This window comes from Engraulis encrasicolus, chromosome 1 (assembly GCF_034702125.1).
Source record: "Engraulis encrasicolus isolate BLACKSEA-1 chromosome 1, IST_EnEncr_1.0, whole genome shotgun sequence".
Lineage (NCBI taxonomy): Eukaryota > Metazoa > Chordata > Actinopteri > Clupeiformes > Engraulidae > Engraulis > Engraulis encrasicolus.
The window spans coordinates 236,811-244,076 of NC_085857.1; positions in this window are offsets into that span (position 1 = coordinate 236,811).

The following is a 7,266-nucleotide window of genomic DNA, read 5'->3' on the forward strand; positions in this document are numbered from 1 at the left end:
AAAAAAACTCAAAGAAAATAAAAGTTGTTGATCATTCTTTGACAGCAGGAAGATGTTCAGTTTGAAAGTCATCAGTGTTGAGATGCAACAGTAGAGTCATCATTGTTGATGTAACACTAGCGTCATCAGTGTTGCTCATGACATGGCGTATCAGCTGATTCATTACAGTTGTAGATACAATGGCGGGTTATGAATGAAACGTTTCCATGGTTACTCTACAGCATCAGGAATATCTTTGGTCAGTGACCTACGCAGCGCCAGTACAGTACAATAACATTACCCCCATCACACCTAGTACGCCAGTACAGTACAGTACAATAACATTACCCCCATCACACCTATTCTGCCAGTACAGTACAGTACCCAGGTAGCAAAGTTTATCTGGCCCATTGCTGGCCCGATCCTTTTTTCGCGAGTGATAACAGTCGGCCCGATTTTGGCTTTGTCCGCGGCCCAATAATGGTCCTACTACCGTATGCCGACAGTGTCGGCTCAGTGTTGGCTCAGTTACTGCATGAGACTGACAGTTATTTTCAGTGTCGGCAGAGTGTTGGCTCAGTTACTGCATGAAGTGACAGTTATTTTCAGTGTTCTATGAAGTGTTGGCTGAGTCACGGTAACCAGTGTTCCAGCCGAGCCGACTCTCAGCCGACAGTGCCGACATTCTGCCAAGATCAGGCCGACTGTTCTTAACGGTTTTTGCTACCTGGGTACATTACAGCAGTGGTTCCCAACATATGGGTCGGGACCCAATTTATGGGTCACAAAAGATTCACAGGGGGTCACGGAGCCCTCTTGATTTTAAGGGGTTTCATTTGAAATATATAGCCCATGATGATTAGCCTAAATGACAAAGCATTTAACTAATACATGCATAGAAGCAGCAAATTGTAAGTGCTACATTAAACATGTATTCTATATTTGACCAAAGACGAATTGAGGAATAAAATAACTAAAATTAATTTTCCCAGGAAACAGAGGGCATCTTGTGACTCTGTCTCGTGCGGGCGCTCGCGTGGTTGGGTCACCAAAGCTTACAATAGTAAAAACATGGGTCCCTTAAGAAAAAGGTTGGGAACCACTGCAGTACAGTACAATAACATTACCCCCATCACACCTAGTACGCCATTATAATGGTGACCTACTCCGCCATTATAGACGCATTCCCCTCGTCATGCACAGGTGAGATGGCAATGGAGGAATTCACTATCGTCACTATTCTCTGGTCATTTCCGTTTCATCGGAAGATACATAAGATATTGATGTATTCATGTAACACTATATTTTGTTCCAATTCGTGAATTTAATTCCAAATAAAAGCAAAGTTATTAGAAACAGATGTGGAACAAAGGGTTAGCACTGCCAGGCAGGCCAAGAGCGAGTCCCAGCATTACGGAGTGACATACGGTACATATGATAGCAGTGACATACGGTACATATGATCGCAGTGACATGCGGTACATATGATAGCAGTGACATACGGTACATATGATCGCAGTGACATACGGTACATATGATAGCGGTTTAGGGCCAGCTGAGGGTGACATACGGTACATATGATAGCGGTTTAGGGCCAGCTGAGGGTGACATGCGATGTGATGGCGGTTTAGGCCCAGATGACTTGATGGACTAGCTGATGTGTAGTGTTGTAGTTGCCCACTCTGGCAACACTGGGTGACATACAGTGTGATAGCGGTTTAGGGCCAGATGAGGGTGACATACAGCGTTCTACTAGGTCTGGGTTTAGGCCCAGATGACTTGATGGACTAGCTGATGTGTAGTGTAGTTCCACTAGGTCTGGCTTACCCAACCTCAATATGTCCATCAGCCAATGCCACGGCGGCATAATGTCCCGAGTCCGCCCGTGCCACCAGATGTCATTTTTAAGCAGATATAATTTACAGTATGTAGAGGAGAGGACATATGAGGCGTTTTGCATAAGAAATCCAAAAGATGAACTTTCTGCACATCCCTTGATATTGTTTATAGACATACAGGACTCATACACGCCAGTCTGACATCGGACATCAATGTTTCTGCTGCATATGACATGCAGGTCAAATCAAGATAAACATTTCTTTAATTGCATTCATATTCTTTAAAAAATAAATAAATAAAAAAAAATTTTTTTTCTGAGAACAAAGAACATTTCCAAGAACAAAGCAACCAGTCTAGTCGTTCATGTCTTAATTCTGCGTGTCCAGTTTTGTTCTCGTCCATACAGTAGATGTATACAGTAGATGTGCAAAATGAGTGAAAAGTTTAGCAGCTTGACCGTGTGCATTACTTATTACATTCACCTGGTAACCATAGCAACAAATTATGGTCATCAAAGCAGTGCGTTTTTCACCTGGTAACCATGGCAACAAATTATGGTCATCAAAGCAGTACGTTTTTCACCTGGTAACCATGGCAACAAATTATGGTCATCAAAGCAGTACGTTTTTTTACCTGGTAACCATGGCAACAAGTGATGCTCATCAAAGCAGTACGTTTTTTTCTTCGATCTCACTGCTGTAGTGGCGTGTTACAATAAACAGTCGTTATCGGAAACAGCGAGAACTATTCATCTTCGCACAAAGTAAAGCCCGTGAAACAATTCAAAGGAAACGTCATGTGACAAGATACAGGGTCAGCCTTATTGATGTGTAATACAATGACATGGTGACTAGTACTCTATCATTTCATCATACTCAAATACATGATCCTACATTAACTTACACTTACAGGTGCGTCCAGGTATTCCTCAAGTATTCCCCAAGTATTCCCCAACTATTCCCCAAGTATTCCTTAAGTATTCCCCAAGTATTCCTCAAGTATTCCCCAAATATTCCACAAGTATTCCCCAAATATTCCTCGAGTACTCCCCAAGTATTCCTCATGTCCTGTCAGATCCCTCCAGAGCTTCAAAGGGCACTTTGGTATCCGTGAATGACTGAGATCAGTTTCTATTGCCATGCAAAGCTCTATGTGGTCTCTCTCTTCCTCCATTTTGAAAAAATGACATTATACACTATTCAGGACGTTGGATTCTATTGTTTTTACATCTCTGTTAGTCCTTTGTGTTGTATGCTCTTTATGCAATGTATGCACATGTACACTATGAAATTGTATGTAAAGTTACATATTGGGCAAAAGAATGTCAGCATCAATCAGTATAATTAACAATAGCTATTCACTGTGCTGACCTCAACTGCCAATTCACCGATGCTCACTTATTGTACAATCAAAGAGAGACAAAAAACAAGCCTGTGTACTAGTTTGGTCATGGGGGCATATTAGAGCTGTATTTGAGGTCAGAGTAATAGACCAATGAGAACATGTTTATTGGAACTGAGATTGAACACAAGAGTAACATGAGGAAGACGTTTGAATCGTTAAAGCTTAAATGGATATTATAAACAGTAGAAGTCAGTTTGTGAGATACTACCCCCCACCCCCCCTTTAAGCCCCGTGTACATCGAAGGCGAACTAAACGACCTGCGCAGCGGAAGTCATTGTTTCTCTATGGAGGGAAGGCGAATAAAGCTACCAGAGCGAATTCGCCGGGAGCGAACCAGAGCGAATTTTGCCGATTAAACTCAAGCTACTCTTAAGCGAATTCGCTATGACGTGGTTCGGCGAAAACCAATTGGAACGTTCATATCGACGAATGTCCCAGGCTGTCAAGACAGAGCCGTTATGTGATTAGCTGAATCAAACATGTCAGTGCAGCGTCCAGAGCGAATAAAACAAATTCATGGCGAAACTTCTTCAACCACCCCAGCTACCTGGGTCGCGTAGGTAGCGCCTGATGTACACGGGCCATTAGTAGTTCAATAAAGCAGTACTTTCTTCAGTATGCAAATAAATAGTCACACATACTGTATTTGCATATTTACATGTGCAATCAGGAAGCTGAACACTAGCGAAGCGGAGGTGAAGAGCAGAACATCCTCAAGTCCATAGTGGTGCATGCCTTTCCCATCGCAGCCCTTCATTACAAAACTCTTTAAGACATGGCCCGTGTTATAAACTTGCTGTTACCAGAATGGCAATGACCACGTCCTAATGTATTGCTAAAGCTTCTGTGTAGTGTAGCAGTCGTGTAAATACTCTGGTGCAGTAGTGACGGCTTGTCAATGGCCGAGTCCCGCGTTCCACTGCAACTGATGTGAACAAATGAATGAATCCAGTTCTACTGGCCTCACATTGCGCTTCCTGTGTGGCAAAACATATTCACACGAAGCACAAGACCATTTCAACAAGTCATTTAGGAGAACTAGAGACAGCAACTGCAATGTTTTCACCTTCAAGCAGTAGGCTACTCCACCGCAAACTCACTCACACTTGGGAAGTTTCTATGAGGTTTCTTCATGACTGTGTTGGTGCTTCATGTTATCTGGCAAAACTGTAAATGTAAAGCAAAATCATAGCCAGCGAAACCCTGTAAGGCATGATGAGATTGAAAACATGTTGAAAACTGCAGATCAACCTGCCTCAAGTGATATGATCTGCCCTTGGTGCATTAATGACAGAGGTGTCAAAAGTAAAAGTTAAAAAAGAAAACAATTTTTTCTTCCAACACAGGTAACTTATCCGATTAACCAGTAGACATGTGCACTGTTTTGGATCAAATTTGCAGTGGGTTCTTGTTAGGTTTTTAGCGTTTTTCAGTAGCAACACAGTCTATCTTATTAGGTACAATGGCGTAATTATGTAACAGCTATGTAGGCCTAATATAATGTGCTAGTGTTGTATTTACACCAAACATGTAGTTTTACTTTTGACACCTCTGATTAATGTACAGTAGATGGATTTTCCTCGACGTTATTGCCTTTATTATTACATTTATTACGTTGCATCACTGTCTGAGAAGGCCATCGCTATGACGACAACTCTCTTCAGAAGGCCATCGCTATGACCACAACTCTGTTGATAAGGCCATGGCTATTAGGGGTGTAAATGATATTGAAATGTATCGATATATCGCGATATAGTCTGATGATTTATTGGAATCGCATCGTATCGTGGGGCATTCTTAAGTATCAAAAATAATCGAATCGCTGGCCCCTGTCCAATAACATAATAGAGGTGGAACAGTAATTGGGGAAAAATCGAATCGAATCGAATCGTATCGTATCGTGGGGCATTCTTAAGTATTGAAAATAATCGAATGGTATCGCATCGGATAATAAGTTATCGATATTGAATCCTATCGTCATGGAAGCTGTGATTTACACCCCTAATGGCTATGACCACAACTCTCTCGCCACTCTGTCTCTCTCTCTTCGGGGTAAAGTGCAACTGTGATGTACAGTACTCAACAGGACAAGTAGACACGACCTTCAGGCCATGGACCACAAGTAGACACGACCTTCAGGCCATGGACCAAACAACATTCATTCATCAAATCATCCAAGAAACGTAATATCCATCTCGGACAATATTTTTTCCTAGTTTGACACTCACTCTCTCTCGTTGACACTCACTCCCCAACCTCCTGTACACCATTTCATGACGACATTTAAAGAAACCTCTAAACTGCAGCTACAGTGGCAGCAGAGACAACAAAGGAGCCGAATGATTTGCCTGTTACTCAAAATGTGCAAAACAAACACGTAAAACGTACTAGGACAGTCAAAAAGATGAGGCGCACACAAGGCTTGCAGGTTCAAAAAGTGAATTGTGGCCGACAAATTAACAAAAGAGGTCAACGGAAAATATCTGGAGCTACAAACTCTCCAGACTGGAGACATTGATAATGGACTAGGTCAGAGACGTTTGTAGCTCCAGATATTTTCCGTTGACTTCTTTTGTTAATTTGTCTTTGTCGGCCACAATACGTACACTTTTTGAACCTGCAAGCCTTGTGTGCGCCTCATCTTTTTGACGGTCCTAGTATACACGCAAGGCAACAGACCCTGCCTTCACAATGGTCACACACTGCAGACTTTCAAATGTTGCCCAGCTGGTCACTGGGAGATATTGTAAAAGATGAATGGAAGAAGGAAGTCTAACTACGATACTGTAATCAATTACTCAACTACTATTGTAATCAATATGCTTTGTAATCAATATGCTTTGTAAACTATGCAGACAGAATGTAGGTCTTGGCTTTCGTTTCCCATTCCTTTACATCTGTCTCCTAATGCGAGTTCCCTTAAGAGGATACAAGAGGCCGGAGTTCCCTTAAGAGGATACAGGAGGCCGGAGTTACGAGATCCCTTAAGAGGATACAAGAGGCCGGAGTTACGAGTTCCCTTAAGAGGATACAAGAGGCCGGAGTTACGAGTTCCCTTAAGAGGATACAAGAGGCCGGAGTTACGAGTTCCCTTAAGAGGATACAAGAGGCCGGAGGCCGGAGTTACGAGTTCCCTTAAGAGGATACAGGAGGCCGGAGTCGGACATTTCCCTTAAGAGGATACAAGAGGCCGGAGTTACGAGTTCCCTTAAGAGGATACAAGAGGCCGGAGTTACGAGTTCCCTTAAGAGGATACAAGAGGCCGGAGTTACGAGTTCCCTTAAGAGGATACAAGAGGCCGGAGTTACGAGTTCCCTTAAGAGGATACAAGAGGCCGGAGTTACGAGTTCCCTTAAGAGGATACAAGAGGCTGGAGTTACGAGTTCCCTTAAGAGGATACAAGAGGCTGGAGTCGGACATTTCATTGTCTGTTCAGTTCATTGTGACAACACTGGCATGCAGCAATTTGAACAGCCCTCTTCCATGACCATTTTCTGTATTTGTAAGACAACGGATCATAGTAACATACCTTGTTTTTATACACATACTGTATTTAGGTATGTTAGGGTCAAAAACGTGCAAAATGGCATTGTCATTCAGTGTAACGGATGCCTTCTGCTGACTGTAACTGTAAAAAACATGACTCTTTTTATTTATTGTTACAGGGAATTCATGAAAGCCTCGGCTGTCATCCATTCACTTGAAGCTATTTAAAAATCACAGTTTTTTTGCAGTTACAGTCGGCGGAAGGTGTCCATAACACTGAATGACAAAGACGTCTTTGACCCGTTAGTAGTATTTTCAAGACCAAAATGAGCTTTGCATTCCCCTATAGCTGACAACTTGCAGAATAAACCTGAATGTGGTGAGGTTATCTGACCTTCAGAAATAAGGTACCAGTGGAACTGATTTTTGAAAAGCACTATTTTGAAAAGATAAATTTAGTTAATATACATGTTTTTCAGAAGGTAATGTTAAGATGTCACAAAAGTAATTATTTCTATATAGTTTGGCTTGTACTTTGTGGAGCTTCATGGAATCAA